General features: G+C 39.4%; 1 protein-coding gene across 13 annotated transcripts in view; it reads left to right on the top strand.

Annotated features, from left to right (window-relative positions):
- Nucleotides 1-15,853, top strand: part of LHFPL2 (LHFPL tetraspan subfamily member 2) — a 260,793-nt gene that overhangs the window by 95,765 nt on the left and 149,175 nt on the right. For 7 of the 13 annotated variants that reach the window (XM_069096291.1, XM_069096294.1, XM_069096296.1 and 4 more), the window contains one exon: nt 7,281-7,364. The exons of 4 other annotated variants lie outside the window; for them this stretch is intronic. The gene's annotated coding sequence lies outside the window, so the exon portion shown is untranslated. Of the gene's footprint in view, nt 1-7,113; nt 7,164-7,280; nt 7,365-15,853 lie in introns of all 13 variants that reach the window. 2 more of the 13 variants (XM_069096295.1, XM_069096293.1) reach the window with 1 other exon arrangement.

Raw genomic sequence — 15,853 nt, 5'->3', positions numbered from 1 at the left:
AAAAGTGGCTTAAACTGTATTTGACCTGATGCTTCCATTTCCAGTCCAAAATGACTCATTATTTCAGATGGTTGGTTTGTTTTCTGATATTTGAAGTGATCTGAAAGAAAAATGAAAAAGCCAGCTTCGAAAATACAGTTGGGTCTTCAGCAAGGAGAATTCTAGTATCTGGGGCTCGGTTTTCCGTGAGAACACAATTTGAAAAAGTCATGGAAAATGTCTATTAGTCAATATATTAAGGGCCACATAGATTCTTCTTACTTAATCTAATGTGACTAAGACATTCTGGCTATGAAATCTCCATAAAGGTAGTAGTTTGTTTAGAAGTTGAGCAGACTGGTTGGCTCTTTTCATGCCTCTCCCCTCTTCCCCAAAGAAAACCCCATCAATGCTTCAGCACTTTTAGAAAGTTAATTTAGTCAGATGTTCTTTGAAGGTTGTAAAGTGAAACATGCAATTCAAATTCTTTCTTAGGGCTTTGGAATCTCTCCATTAGGTCTATATACAATTTGTTGTTATTGTTCAGTCACTTCCAACTTTTTGTGACCCTATTTGGTTTGGGGTTTTCTGGCAAACATACTGGAGTGGTTTGCCATTTCCTTCTCCAGCTCATTTTACAGACTAGGAAGCTGAGGCAACTAAAGCTAAAGTACTTGCCCAGGGTGGCACAAATAGTAAGTGTCCGAGGCCAGATTTGAACTCAGGAAAATGAATCTTCTTTACTCTATCCATTATACTACCTTGCTATACATTAGAACGTCCCTCTGTGAGCTCGAACCACCAACCTTTTGGTTAACAACTGAACTCACGAACTGATTCCACCACAGAGACTACATCATATGCACTTAGCAATCATGAATTATTTGGTTTTTAAGAATCAAAGATGAGTATATTATAAAACCTATTAGCCTTTCTCAGTCTTTCTCTTTTTCACTGAAGTCTTAAGTAAAATATGTTTCTGATGAATGAATTCACTCCTCTCCAGGGTCTTGACATCTAAATGTCAGTGTACGTAGGAGCACTTATGAAAAGCTATAGAACCTCTAACCAAACAATATTTAAAAATTGAGTGCAACCCTGGCCAAGAGTTTACTGTTGTGTGCCTTTCGATTTGTAGTGCTTTTAATGCTTTTGTATTTTTATTAACATGTTAGATTGACCGGAATCAGTATGGCAGATGATGGTTTGAGACTGTGGTCTTTTGACTGGGTGAAGAGAAGCAATTGCCAGGAAGATTTAAAACCAGCAAAACAAATAGGGCAGAGACAGTTGTCTTTTATAAGTACATGGCTACCTCCTGCCATTTCAAAATCCATGACTAATAAACTTCTTTACACCCAAACAAAGGGAAAACTTTCACTTCTAAGGTAATTTACCTTGAAACTATGTCCTCCCCTCATATCTCTGTTAAAAATCCTACCCATCCTTCAAGATCTAAACATTACCTCCAACTCAGTATTCCCTTATCCCTCCAGTCAGAAGTGATCTATTATCCTTATCCCTTAAAAGCACTTTGTACTTCCTTTTATCATACTCTGTTGTGTGTTGTAGTTTTTTATATTTTCTAATCTGAACTTATACAGGAAATGGGAAAACTCCTTCTAGCAATACAGACTAACATCCCTTCTGCCCTGACTACTATAGCCATTTCCTCTATCTGCTAGACCCCATTGCCCACTTACTGCATATATATATAAAAAATCTCATATATATGTGTATAAACACATACATACATATAGATGTGTATATGTGTATGTATCCCTTCCTACACTATAAGCTTCATGAGGGAAAGGAAGGATTGTTTTAATTATGTTCATACTTAAACAATGGATGTGATCTCATCACTCCACTAATTCCCTTTCATCTGCCTCCTTACTTTATTCTGAATGGCACCGTAAGTGGACTTGTGGTATGTGAGAAGTGGTAGAATCTAGATTCATAGAATATTGAAGCTAGAAGAAACCTCAGAGATCACTTAGATAACCATTTTCATTTTATAGATGAGGAACGTAAGGCCTGGAACTGGAAAGTAACTTGCCCAAGTTCACATACTTAAATTAATGGCAAACTTAGGCCTGAACCAGAGTCTTCTGACTCTTAGTCTGGTCACCTTCCCAGTGTATCAAAAGGAGCTTTGCAAACTTGTTCGCCAGGCTGTGACCAAAAATGAAGGAGTGTCTATTTGACTTAGAGGTCTCCATGGACAAAGTTGGTCATGGACCTTCCATGACTTTCTTTTCTTTTTTTTCATTTTTTAAATGCTTTATTAACTTCTGATTTACATCATTCATTGCTGCCAGATTTAGAGTTACAAATTTTCTCCCCATTTTTCCCCTACCCACCACCCCAAAATAGCAGTCCAACAGGATATCCCCTCCTCCAATATGCTCTCTCCCATATCTTCTCCCATACCCCCTTCAACTTTTCCAGTAGGTCATGGTGGATCTCTATGCCCCAGGGCCTGTATATCTTATTTCCTAATTATATGTAAAAGAGTATTAATAATATATATATATATATATATTAAGCAGTTGATTTTAAAACTTTGAATTCCAGATTCATTTCCTTCCTCCCTTGTCACCCACACTTACTGGAAAGATTAGCAATTCATTATAGGTTGTACATGTGTAGCTAATGCAAAACATTGCCATAGTAGATATATTGTAAAAGACTGACTATATTTCCCTCCCTCCTATCCCACCTCCCACTTGTTCTATTCTCTACTTTGATCCTGTCCCTTTTCAAAAGTGGGTGCTTCCAACTTCCCTCCGCCCTCAGCTTGCCCTCCCTTCCATCATCCCCCCTCTCATTCGCTTCCCCCCTACTCTCCTGTTGGGTGAGATACCCTATTTAGTGTGTATGTCATTCCCTCCCTGAGCCAAATTCAATGAGAATAAGGTTGATCCATTCCCTTTTACCTTCCTATTCTTCCCCTCCATTGTAACCATTTTCCCTTGCCTCTTCTATATGAGATAGTTTACCCAATTCTGTCTCTCCCCATCTCCTCTCATTATATTCCTCTCTCACCTCTTAATTTCACCTTTTAAGTATCATCCCTTCCTATTAAATTGGTCCTGTGCCCTCTATCTATGTATACCTGTAAACATATATACACACATTCACATATGTATTCATACACCCATATACCCTCTTATATATATATATATGTATATATATTCCCTTCAACTATTTTCATATTGAGAAAAGTTTCATCAGTTACAATGATCATTTTTCCATGTAGGGATGTTAGTAGTTCAACTTTGATAAGTTCCTTATTATTTCTTTTCCCTGTTTAGCTTCTCATGCTTCTCTTGCTTCTTGTATCTGAATGTCAATTTTTCTATTCAACTCTGGTTTTTTCATCAAGAATGCTTGAAAGTCTTCTATTCCACTGAATCACCATATTTTCCCCTGAAACATGATTCTCAGTTTTGCTGGGTAGGTGATTCTTGGTTTTAATCCCAGCTCCTTTGACCTCTGGAATATCACATTCCAAGCCCTTCGATCCCTCAGTGTAAAAGCTGCCAGATCCTGAGTTATCCTGGTTGTGTTTCCACAATATTCAAATTGTTTCTTCCTGGCTGCTTGTAATATTCTCTCCTTGATCTGGGAATTTCAGAACCTGGCTATAATATTCCTAGGAGGTTCCTTTTTGGGATCTTTTTCAGGGGGTGATCAGTGGATTCTTTCAACCTCTATTTTGCCCTCTGGTTCTAAAACATCAGGGCAGTTTTCCTTGAGAATTTCTTGGAGGATGATTTCTAGGTTCTTTCTTTGATCATGGCTTTCAGGTAGTCCAATAATTTTTAAATTATCTCTCCTAGATCTATTTTCCAGGTCAGTGGTTTTTCCAATGAGATATTTCACATTGCCTTCTATTCTTTCATTTGTTTGGATCTGTTTAACAGCATCTTGATTTCTCATAAAGTCATTAGCTTCCATTTGCTCCAATCTAATTCTGAAGGTATGATTCTCCTCAGTGAGCTTTTGAGATTCTTTTTCCATCAGTCAAATTTGGCTTTTTAAGGCATTCTTCTCCTCATTGCCTTTTTGAGCCTCTTTTGCCATTAGTCTGTTTTTTCAGGTGTTATTTTCCTCAGTCATGCTGTTGATTCTCATTTCATAGTTTTCTTGCATTGTTCTCATTTCTCTTCCCAGTTTTTCCTCCACTTCTCTTATCTACTTCTTAAGGTCCTCTATGGCCTGTAACCAGCTTGTGTTTTTCTTTGAAGCTTTTGATGCAGGAGTTCTGAGTTCACTGTCTTCTTCCTGTTCCATGCTTTGATCTTTTTTGTCCCCAAAATAGAAGTCTAATTTTGGATTGCTTTGCTTGGTTTGCTTCTTTTGCCTGCTCATTTTGCCACTCAATTACTTGACTTTTAGGCTTTTTGCCACAGTAGAACTCCGCCACCAGACAGGGGAGCTTCATTCCAAACGCTGGGGTTTTCTCAGCTGCTGGAGGTATTAGTTGGGTGCCCTCTTTGAAGCCTCCACATGCTCTAACAAGCTGGTCACACACCCCAGGACCTCCACCCTAGACTGCAATCCAGATCGAAGCATATTAAAGCAAGAGCGATTACCCCTCAGACTGGTCGCTTGGTCCTCCTACACTCTGCAGGCCAGGAGCTGAAGCTGCCACATGGCAATGGTCTTGCCCTGGGGGCAAAAGCCAACATACTCCCAACTACTGGGTCCCAAAGTCCACTCTGCACTGACCTCTCACTTTGTCCTTAGCATTTATGTGTTGATAATTCTGGAAACGGCCACAGCTGCTGGTTACCTGGAGCCCCTCCTGCTGGTGTTTGGTCAAGCCTGTCCTAGGGCTAAAACTCTGGCTTGCTTGGGTTGGGGTTGGCTCCCTGCTGCACTGGCCGATTCCTACCGGCCTGCCGGACTGTCCTCAGTAGGAGGTTAGCTTCTCTGTGCCATTTTGTGGGTTCTGTAGCTCCAAAGTTTGTTTAGAGTCCCCTTTTACATGGGTGGTGGGAGCCGGAGCCACATGGAGGTCCTGTTTCTGCTCTGCCATCTTGACTCCGCCCCCGGCTTCTACCCATGCCTTTCTTTAATTGGGTATATCTCTCCTACAATGCATGAACTCTTAATCTGTACTTTAAATATTGTAAATACCTCACTGCCTAATCATGCCATCATTATTCTGCCATCTATTTGTTCAGTGCTTATTTATACACATGTCATTGTGTCTTGGGTCAGTGGTGATGAACTCAAATAGAAGAAGGGGCCTCTAATCTGTACATAAAGATCTCTGTGGGCTGCACATTGATTTGGCTTTAAAATGTAATATTACCTAAGTTTTATTATATCTTTATTAATTTTGTTGAATATTTCCCAGTTATATTTTAATCTAGTTTGGGCCACACTCAGGTATATGGTGGGTCCATGGGCCTTGTGTTTGACATTTCTGTCTTAAAGTTTTAGATTCCTGGAAGAAGGAACCTGGACCTATGTAGCCATGCATTAGGTCCTTAAAAATATGTTTTAGAAATAAACATGATCATGTGAAAAGGGCAAATGTAGTGAAAGAGATATGAGTAGAATTGGCTGCTGAATCTTTCTGCCTCCTTTGATCTTGGACCCCATCTCAGGCTGGTAAGACAGCCACTGCAAGACCAATGCAGGACAGGAAGGCTCTCCCAGGACCCTCAAATCCTCAGTGATCATCATTGTATCCTTTTTATCTTTTCAGATCATGGTCTCTGCAGTACTCATTCATCTTCATCCCACCCTGACCAAGGCTTACCCTTCCTGCTATAGGCTCCAATGTACACAAAACTCATTTCTGTGTCAGAAAGGAATGGTTGTCTTGTCATGCCTTTTACTCAGAGGAGGTGCTCCCATAGGCTTGCATATACATACCAGAGGAAAAGAAGTTATAGACTTGCCTCTTTGGGTTTCTCTGTCTTATTCCCCATATTAATGCCAGGAATTGGCAGGGACACAGCCTTGTTATTGAAAACCTGTGCCCAACTGAAAACAGTTAGTGACAGTGATTATGTGCAAGCCCAGTGACTGCCAAAGTCAGGAGTATAAACTGAATGGTGATTTAGCTTGCATGACACATTTGGGACTTGGGAACGTAGTCTGTTATGAGGACACTTTTATTTGTGGAGCATCGAAGGTTTAGAATTGCCAGAAGTACAACTTGGCTGCCTGAATAATGCAGGAGAATGTGATGTAAAGACAAAAGGCATCTATAAAGCATTTAAAAAAATAACGATGATGATAGCAATAAGTCAGGAGAATGTGTGTCTGTTTATGTGGATTTTTATAAGTCTAAAGTATAATGATTTATTACTTGGCACAGATCAGAATGTGATTGAATAAAGGGGAAAATATCCAAAATAATCAAGCTATTACAGTACATAATTTTGAAATACTTTCGGTGAGAAGGGGGAGTGGAATGGGAAGGAGGAAGAAAAGGAAGACCTTCTACCCCAGGGGGTGGCGGAATATAGAGTTTAGCTTGAGAAATATAAATCATACATCAAATGAAAACCAAGATGTTACTGACTTTGTATTATTACCAAGTGAAGGCTTTATAAAGATGAATATTCCTTGAACAAATTTTGTTGTGGATTTGCCCTAAGCTTCTTTTCCTTAGTCTGAGCCATTAATCTTCCTGTTCCTTTGTGCACAGAGTTTTTCAGTGCCCTTCTGCAGTAGTTGTAACAGAAGTTTTACGGGATCTAGACCCTCCTCATCTCTTCTCAAATCCTGCTTTAGTTCCCTTGCCCCTGTCATAACATTTTTGTTAGAGGCATTACTGAAAGTCTGAGCTGTCCATTGGAATGAACATTCTGTATCTTACTAAATCCAAAGTATATGCTCCTAATTGTTGTCCAAAGCTGTGTCTGGATCACCAAGAGCAAATGATGGGAAAGAGACAACTGCTTTTCAGAAATCATCCTGAAGCTCAGTTTCTCTCAAGCTCACAGTGAGACATGCATAGACCATAGAAGTAAAGGTATAAGAAATCTTTTGTTATTATTCAGTTGTATATGACTCTTCTTGACCCATGGACCACAGTACGCCAAATTTTGTCCCTGGGATTTTCTTGGCAACGATACTAAAGTGGTGTGTCATTTCCTTCTCCAGCAGATTAAGGCAAACAGAGGTTACATGACTGGCCCAGGGTTACACAACTAGTAAGTATCTGAGGCTGGATTTGAACTCTAGGCCCAACACTGCATGTATCCACTGAGTCACTGAACTGCTGCTAAGAAATTTTAGAAATCTTCTAATATAACCCCTTCATTTTTCAGATAAGGAAACAACTGAGACCAAGAAAAGTAAAGTATCTTCCATCAAACATAAATTCATCCTGACAGTTCATGTTTGGTTAAAAGGTAGGAGACATAGACCTGTTTTCTTTTCTTTTCCATCCATATCTTAAGTCCAAATATCTTGTGTATTTCTTGACCCAGCTAACAAACTCTGCCTGTCTCCTCCTTGTTCTGTGTTGTACTTCTACAAGGTCTCTGCTGATTTCTGCTTGGATCACTTACACATCAGAATACTTTGTACTAACAAAGTGTTTGGCACCAAAGAAGCTCAGTTTTAAAGACATGGGTTCTAAGCCATAAGGGGTAGGGTTGTGGGAAGGATTGTTTTAAGGATTACTGGGCAATAAAGGAAGAGAGAGATAAAGCCACATTTTTATTGAGCTGATCTCTTGGAATGAATGTGGATGCTCTACTTTCATCCTACCATTTCTACTATGGTTTCCCAACTTTCCTGCTTTAATTCCCTTGAAGATTTCAGTGAGGAGCAGTAGCAAATCAGGGCTCGTCTTTACTGTTAGAGATTTAGAAACTAAAGTTTATTTCCAAATGTAAACCTTTTGGTAAGCCTTTTGTTTAATGACTCATTAATGTGATGATGAAAATGCTCTAATAAAGATAAAGAAACTATAAACTATTCCAAAAGCTGTAGGAGAAAAAATGTGAAGGTCAAGTTAGTCACTCATTTTTCTGCATTTCATTTGGGCTTTGGGCTATATATTCCCATGATCAGTGGTTTATAGGATATATATCAGTCTTTTATTTTACTTTTAAAATGCATGCATGCTTATAAATCAATGTGATTGTCTTACTGTGTGGGCAAAAGCTCTGTGGGCGGTGATTTTGTAAAAATGGCATATCAGGTTTCTTTTGCTTCCTGCTCTGCCAGCCCAATAAATGCAGTAGGAGGTGAGAGCAAGGAAATAAATACCTAAAAAGACCAAAAGGCAACCAATCTGATTGTTCTGAGAGATGTCAGATGTGCTTATGTGACAGGTAGGATGTCAGTGGGCCCCAGTGTATGAAGGAGACATTTAGATTTCTTTTGATAGTTTTTTTTTGATCATAAGAACAATTTGAAAGATTAAAGAGTTCCAAGAAGATTTTTAAAAGCCCATTTGACAACCCTGTGGCCCTGGATAAATCTTTTAATCTACCTTGATTTATTATTCTTTTTAAGAAAGGGGATAATCTACCAGAGATTTGATGACAGTGTTTTTCTAAATGATTTGAGAAAGAATACTTTAGTGAATGCAGAAGTTTCTATGTCTAGGATTCTTAAAAATATTGAGGACAGTATAAATTTGTACCCTTTAAAATATCCTTTGCTGACAACACAGTAAGTACAGAGAATCTTATTAAAATCAGGATAAAAAAAGAATTAATCAGCATCTTTGCAGGATACAGCACCAAATGCCATTAACTGTATGTTTGAAGGTAGAGGATAAAGAAACAAGATGCTGTTCTGGTTTTCTAACCAGTTAATCCTTTTATCTATAATTTATACCTGATCGCCTATCAAGAACTCATGAAATGTGAATAAATGTATTTATTCAAAGGGATTCTTCCATTGATATATGTGTATATATATATACACACATACATACATGCACACACATATTATATATAAATTTATTACCCAATTTTCTCATTACTTGTTAAATCTTATTAGTAAAATGTTCCTCTTGGATTTTCCAAAGTGAAATACAAAGAAACATTTAACACTTCTTTTAAATACTATTACATGCCTCTTTTCTTTCTCACTATCTTATAATATAGGAGCTATAATTAAATTTCATGAGGCTATCAAATTTTTTCACTTTAGATTTCACTTATTGCATTTTATAATAGGGCATTTAGTTTGAAACTCTAATGTACCCATGCATTTGTGGGCCCTTCCTCAACTTTTTAATCACATGCAATTCATGTTTTTCTTTTAATTTCTTGATCTTCTTGCTATCACTAACATTTCTAGAGCTCTGTTGGTATAAAAAGGGGATTTCCTTGCTTTATGCTTCAGTTTATCAGAAAATCTAGTATTTTCCCTTTGCAAATAATTCCCTGGCTTTCAATTATACTTCTTTACTTTTGTTATAATTTAAAGTGGTCCTTTAATGCTTTGTAGGGTTTTTATCGAAGGTTCATGTACCAGGAAGATTTTCTGAATTTGTTGACTATGTGGTACAGTGGGCATACAGCTGGATTCAAACTAGGACGTCCTGGATTCAAGTGCCACCTCTAACCAATGGTAGTTTTGTGAGCCTAGGCAAACAATTTAAACTCTTAGTTCTGGGTAGGGAGGCATCAAAGTGAATGGAGAGCTAGACATGGAATTAGGAAGACCCAAGTCTAAATCCAGCCTCACACATTTACTAACTGTGTGACCCAGGGCAAGTCACTTAACTTCTATTATTTCAGTTTTCTCATCTATAAAATAAGGTAAGGATAATAATAGTACCTACATCCCAGGGTTGCTATGAGGATCAAATGAGATAATATTTTGTAAAGTGCTTTGCAAACCTTGAAGCACAATATAAATGCTAGTTATTATTCTTGTTCTTTCTATTAATGTTCTAGGCAATTCTCTTGACTATAAAGTACAAAGAAGGTGCTGAAGGTGCCAACCTACATCAATAGAGGGAATTTCTTCATCTCATAGTTGCCTTTACCAATGAAATCACAGGTCTTTCGCCAATCCCTCTTAACTTTTCCCCTTTCTTTACATAAAACCTTTGTAGAGAATCCACCCAACAAAAGTTTGATATGGTTCTTTTAATCTCTTGAAACTGTGTCACCCAGGTTGTTCATCTGTGGTCTCCTATCATTAGCCAGTGTCATGTCCTGGATGCTTGTATCATGCCAGTTTTCAAAGGTAATACATTGCAAGCAACTTAGGTGTGCATCTTTCCATTGCCCTTTGTAATAAGGGTCTTACCTGTAATCAGCTCTACCTCTGATTGATGGTAGCCATATAGCACCATTTTGAAAATACTGCTGTTGAAAAGAAATTGAGTAGTTTGTGATCATTGACAGTAACCCAGAGCTTCCAAATGCGATATAGCTATCTTCCATTTTTATCTAGCTAGCTGTCTCTATCCATATCTATCTCCTTATCATATCTATTTATCTATTTCTTTCAATGTATCATTTTTATCCATATCTATCTGTCTTTCTGTCCATCCATCCATCTATCCACGCATCTATCCATCCATCTAGCTAGCTAACCATCTGTGTGTCTTATCTCCCCCATCAAAATATAAATTCCTTAACGTTAGAGACTTTCTCACTTTTGCATTTGTATCCTCAGAGCTTCACCTAATTCTTGGCCCATAATAAGCATTTAATAAGTGGTTTTTTTTCACTTATTCATACCTTAACATATCCAAATATACCTTAATTGTCTAAGCAATATGCATTTTTCATCTGCTTTTTTTCATTATAGGTGATTAAGCCAAGCACTTTAGAAATGTTCTTTTTAAAGCGTATTCATGCATAAATTTTTGAAGTACAAAGGATACATATATGTGTATATACATATACATAAAGGATACATATATACACACACCAGTTTATAAATGGAGAATGTGAGGCCCAGAGAGTCTGAGGAGCTGTCCAGGCTCAGACCAGCTGGCACATGTTGGGGTCCTCATTATTCACAGCCCAGTAAGTTTTCAAGTTCCCACTATCCCAAGCTGTCAATTCATAAGACCTCAGTATTCTGAATTGGCACATATCAATGACATTTAAATTCTGCAACTCCAAGGAAAATTCCAGGAAACTTTTCAATCAGAAGGCCACATGTTGTAATGGAAAACTGACTGGCCTTGGGATGGTAAGACTTGAGTGTGAATGCTGGCTCCCTCACTTAGTGATTATGTGACCCGGGGCAAATGACTTCATCTCCCTGGGCCTCAGTCTCCTAATTTATTTTAAAAAAAAAGGAGGGGGTGGAGCAGGTGCCCTTCTCTTCTAGTTCTAGATCTAGATTATAGTTCTCGATATAGAACTATGCTCTTTTGCTAGGTCTAGAGTCTGTGCTCCTATGGATTGTAAAACAAACAGATACTCTGGGAACAGGGACCTCCTTCTTTCATGGACTCTAGAGAAATGGGTATTTGAATGAATTTTAGGCTTAAATTAAACAGAATGGCAGCTATTTTAAAGACTAAATGTCATTGAACCCATGCTCTATATAAACCAGACACTGCTGGGTGACAGTCACATCCTTGGTGCCACTCAGCCAATTGAAAGATTTAAAGATGAGCAGAGGGGGATGGTGGAGGGAGGAGAGACTTTTGTCCAGTCCTTTACCATGGAAGTGGCCAGCTTATTCCATTAAATAGAATGACATCCTGATCTCCCCGACACTTGGCTGAAATGCCACTGGGAAGTAGGATATCTAAGACAGGAAGGGGTGAGGATGGGGATGATAATAAGACTTCACGGTTCTGTATATTTTTTCAAAAGTACTTTTATGGTTATTTTTGTTCCACTTAATGTCTCTATGGGGCACAGATTGGATTTTGCAAGCAAGGAAACTGAGATGTTAAGAAGTGAAATATACCTTGGGGCAGCTAGGTGGCTCAGTGAATAGAGCACCATCCCTGGAGTCACGAGGACCTCAGTTCAAATCCAGCCTCAGACACTTTAACACTTACTAGCCGTGTGACCTTGGACAAGTCATTTAACCCCAATTGCCTTGTCTTCCACCTTCCCCCCCCCAAAAAAAAGAAGTGAAATGTCAGGAAGTTTGCAAATCTGGGGCTTAGAGTCTCTAGATGGTGATACCTCAAGCATGGCTTTGCTTTTTTTACTCTCAGGGGCCCTTCTCTTGCTGCTGTCACCTTACTTAAATAACAATGACAACAATTAACATATAATATCTAATATATAGATATATGATATAAATAAGATGCAGTATATAATGACTTCTATAATATATAATAACACTTCCTATGTGACAGGCACTGTGCTGAGTGCTTTACAAATATTATCTCATTTGATTCTCACAACAACCCTAGGTGCTGCTATTATTTCCATTTTACAGATGAGAAAAGCTTAGGCAAATAAATAGGTTAAGTAAAGAGTTTCACAATTATCATCTTACTAATCCTTACAACAACCCTGGGAGGAAAAGTGTTGTTATTATCCCCATTTTCACAGATGAGAAAACAGAGACAAAAGTTAAATGACTTTCCCAGGGTCACATGGGTAGTAAGTATCTGAGGCTGGATTTGAACTCAGGTCTTTCTGACTCCAGGCCCAATGTTTTATCCACTTGAGAGAAAAGCAAAAGGAGATTTTGAGGCTTTCATGCCTAGAAAACAGTGAGATTGTGAAGTCAGTTGAACATTAACTTAACATTGAATTGAGGCAGAGGAAAGTTAGCTTATCTTGTCCCAGGTCACATATTGCATCAGAGTCAGGGTTGGGACTTTCAGACCCTGGGTTTCCAGCTTATCTTTTGATCATCAAGCCACAGAGCATCTCAAGGTCCTAGATACAGAGATCTTTGGTGTGGTGCTGATTCAGGGTCATGGGATTTTAAAGTCTAGGCATGACTGCTGAGCTGTCTAAAGGCAGCTAGGTGGGGGCATGGAGCCTAGAGCACAGGGCCTGGAATCAGGAAGACCTTGAGATCAATCCAATCTCAGGTACTTCCTCACTGTGTGACCCTGGGCAATTCTGTCTGCCTCAGTTTCCTCATCTGTAAAATGGGGATAGTAATAGCCTCTTACCTCCCAAGGTGGTTGTGAGAATCAAATGAGATAAAATTTGTAAATTCACTTAACACAGTGCCTGGCACCTAGTAGGCATTATGTAAATATATTTATTCCCTTCCTCCTCTCCCCCTTCCTTACTAGATTGTTGTTGTAAGGATCAAATGAGATGAGATATGTAAAGAACCTTGCTGCCCTTTATATAAATGCCAGCCCTGTCTTCCCTCGACTCTTGGGCTATCAGGAAAGGATGCTGAACAGAGACTCACCTGCCCGTTAGCCTTGGCTGTTTCTTAGAAGGAATAGACTGCGAGATTATACAGGCCCGGCCCTGTCTGGTTTTAAAACCTAGGCATCTCTGACCCTGGCAACCCTGAGAACTCTCAGAAGTTTATGGAACAGGGCACTTCTACAGCTTTTAACCTTCAGTCTCCTTCATCCACTAAGCACTTCTTTGCAAATTGAGTCCTCAGCACAATGAGAGAGACAGACAGACAGAGAGAGGGAGGAGGAGGAGGAGGAGGAGGAAGAAACAACTAAATAGCATTAGGCAAAAGTCTTCTCAGAATCATGGGATGTTTTGCCCTGGACCCTGGGATCCTGTTACAGATGCTGATGATTATAGCTTTTGCAAACAATTGTCAGAGAAATTCATAAGATTTCCAAAGACTGGAGAACAGCAGATGTGGAATTAAATTTCAAACAAAGTTACCCATAATGGTTTACATGTGGACACAGAGAGTACTTAGGACTCAGGCCCAGGCCCCTATGTCCAAGAGATGTGGGATGCAAAGACAAAAACTGTGATTTTCTGTGCAAGTATCTTCTGGTAGCCTTTTCTTGTCCCGTGTTTTCTTCTTGGCCTCAAAGTCACTGAAAAGTGGTGAACGTTCTCCAATGACAGTTAGTTTACAGGGTCTAACTGTCATCTTTTGGCCATTCAAGAATAGACCTACCCCTGGCTTCTCTTCCTTTTGCCAGGAAGCATGCAGAGAGCCAAGGGATTATGGAAAATGTGAGTCCCTGTGACCACCTTGAATTGGCTGAGCAACAGACATTTCAACTGAAAGTTGCCAGCAAAAGTTCAAGTGGACCCAGCTTTATAGATTTCAGTCTCTACTAACAGTCAGTGTGGCCAGGGCATTAAATGATAAAAGAGTGTCAGAAATGTCAGTCACCAACCATTTATTAAGTATTTACTAGGTTCTGGGCATGGTGCAAAGTGCTGGGGATACAGAGGAGGATGAAAATAGGTCCTGCTCTTCAGGAGTGTGGGAAACAACATAAAAATAGTTAGTTTCATACAAGGTCTCTAGATGTAGAAATGTTTCTGAGAATAGGTAATCTGAGGAGGGAAGGCACTAGGAATAAGGAGAACCAGGAAAAGCCTCCTACAGAAAGTGGAATTTGAGCTCTTTTTTTTTTTTTTGGCTTTTTGGAGGGGGGAAGGCAGGGCAATTGGGGTTAAGTGACTTACTCAAGGTCACGTGGCTAATAAGTGTTAAGTGTCTGAGACTGGATTTGAACTCAGGTCCTCCTGACTCCAGGGCCGGTGCTCTATTGACTGTACTACCTAGCTGCCCCTGGTCTAAGTCTTGAAGAAAACTAGGGAAACTAAGGCAAGAGATGAGAAGGGAGAGAGCAGCTAGTGCAAAGAACACAGGAGATGGTATGTCATATGGGAGGAACAGAGGACAGCTAGGTGTCTCAGTGGATAGAGCACTGGGCTTGGAATCAGGAAGACTCATCTTCATGAATTCAAATCCAGCCTCAGACACTTAACTAGCTGTGTGACCCTGGGCAAGTCACTTAACCTTGCCTCAGTTTCTTCCTGTGTAAATTGACAAGCCACTCCAATATCCTTGCCAAGAAAACCTCAAATGGGGTCACAAAGAGTGAGAAACAAGGGAACAACTGGGAGGAACAGCAGGTTAGCCAGGATAGCAGGATCTTTGCAAGAACAATGATATATTCAAGGGAAAGACTGAGAGGATTTTGTTATACTGGCCATGTGTCTTCCATGTCTGTCAGCCAATTGGAGGAACAAGAGAAATAAGTCAGCTTAACCCTTGAATGTGGGACTTGAATTAGAAAAATATTTATTGAATATCTATTATATTCTTAAAATTAAGGTATATCGTGATGAGAACACAGCAGATCAATTAACAATCATTTATTAAGCACCTACTACGTGCCAAGCATCTAGGCAGCGAGGTGAGGCAGTAGAAAGAACACCAGGCCTGGAGTCAGGAATACCTGAGTTCAAATTCAGCCTCAGACTTACTAGCTGTGTGACCCTGGACAAGTCACTTAACCCGGTTTGCCTCACCTTCCTCTTCTGTAAAATGATCTGGAGAAGACCTGAACTGCAGAGAAAGGTAAGATTTAAGACTTGATGTCTTTCAGTCGTGTCCAACTTTTCATGACACTGTTTGGGGTTTTCTTGGCAAAGATCCTACAGTGGTTTGCCATTCCCTTCTCCAGTGTATCCCCATTTTACAGTTGAGGTACTGAGGCAAAGAGGTATTAAGTGACTTACCCAGGGTGACATAATAATAAGTGTCTGATTTGAACTCAAGATTGACTGATTCCAAACCCACTGCACCATCAAGCTGTCTCTCTTTTTTTTTTTCAAATGCTTTATTAACTTCTGACTTACTTCATTCATTTCCACCAGATTTTGAGTTACAAATTTTCTCCCCATTTTTCCCCTACCCACTGCCCCAAAATAGCAGTCCCACAGGATATCCCCTCCTCCAATATGCTCTCTCCCATATTGTCTTCCATACCCCCTTCAACTTTTCCAGTAGGTCATGGTGGATCTCTATGCCCCAG

Source organism: Petaurus breviceps, unplaced genomic scaffold, assembly GCF_028583685.1.
Source record: "Petaurus breviceps papuanus isolate PSGF00001 unplaced genomic scaffold, PetGlider_PUasm1.0 229, whole genome shotgun sequence".
In the NCBI taxonomy this organism is placed as follows: domain Eukaryota; kingdom Metazoa; phylum Chordata; class Mammalia; order Diprotodontia; family Petauridae; genus Petaurus; species Petaurus breviceps.
Note: the sequence above shows the minus strand (reverse complement) of the source record. Positions and strands in the feature narration are given on the sequence as shown.